Below are 1,277 nucleotides of genomic sequence, written 5' to 3'. Positions count from 1 at the left end.
AAAAAAACCCTCAAGAAAGTGGATTTAGAGGGAACATACCTAGCATTATAAAGGTCTTATGTGAAAAATCCACAATTAACATCATACTCAATAGGGAAAAACTGAAAGCTTTCCCTTAAGGTCAGGAAAAGACAAGGATGTCCAGTGTCCTCACTTTTATTCAACATAGTACTGGATATTCTAGCCACAACAATCAGACAAGGAAAATAAATAAAGGCATCAAAATTGGTAAAGAAGTAAAACTATTACTAGTCTCAGATGACTTGATACTTTATATAGAAAATTCTGAATACTCCATCAAAACACTACTAGAACTGATAAATGAATCCAGTGAAGTCTCAGGATACAAAATCAATATACGTAAATCTGTTGCATTTCTGTATGCTAATAATAAAGCTGCAGAAAGAGAAATTAAGAAAACAATCCCATTTAAAATTATAAAAATATAATAAAGTACTTAGGAATAAACTTAACCAAGAGGTAAAAGAACTATACTCTAAAAACTATAATACACTGATAAAAGAAATTAAAGAAGACAAAGAAATGGAAAGACATTCCATGCTTATGGATAGGAAGAACAAATTTTGTTAAAATGTCCATACTACCCAAAGCAATCTACAGATTTATTGCAATCCCTATCAAAATACAAATACTATTTTTCACAGAACTAGAACAAATAAATTTAAAATTTGTATGGAACCTTAAAAGACCCTGAATAGCAGAAACAATCTTGGAAAAAAAAAAGCAAAGCTGGAGGCATCACAATTCCAGACTTCAAGTTATATTACAAAACTGTGAAAATCAAAGTAGTATGGTACTGGCACAAAAATAGATACATAGATCAATAGAACAGAATAGAAAATCCAGAAATGTACCCACAATTATGGGGTCAATTAATCTTCAACAAAGCAGGAAAAAATATGCAATGGGAAAAAACAGTCTCTTTAACAAATGGTGATGGGAAAACAGGACAGCTACATGCAAAAGAAAGAAAAAAAGAAGAAAGAAGAAAGAAAAAGAAGAGAAAAAAAGAAGAAAGAAAGAAAGAAAGAAAGAAAGAAAGAAAGAAAGAAAGAAAGAAAGAAAGAAAGAAAGGAAGAAAGAAAGAAAGAAAAAAGAAAGAGAAGAAAGAAAGAAAGAAAGAAAGAAAGAAAGAAAGAAAGAAAGAAAGAGAAAGAAAAGAGAAAGAGAAGAAAGAAAGAAAAAAGAAAGAGAAGAAAGAAAGAAAGAAAGAAAGAAAGAAAGAAAAAAGAAAGAGAAGAAAGAAAGAAAGAAAG

The sequence above is a fragment of the Callorhinus ursinus genome, unplaced genomic scaffold (assembly GCF_003265705.2).
Source record: "Callorhinus ursinus isolate GAN/ISIS: 27379988/994484 unplaced genomic scaffold, GSC_fseal_2.0 scaffold7, whole genome shotgun sequence".
NCBI lineage: Eukaryota > Metazoa > Chordata > Mammalia > Carnivora > Otariidae > Callorhinus > Callorhinus ursinus.
Note: the sequence above shows the minus strand (reverse complement) of the source record.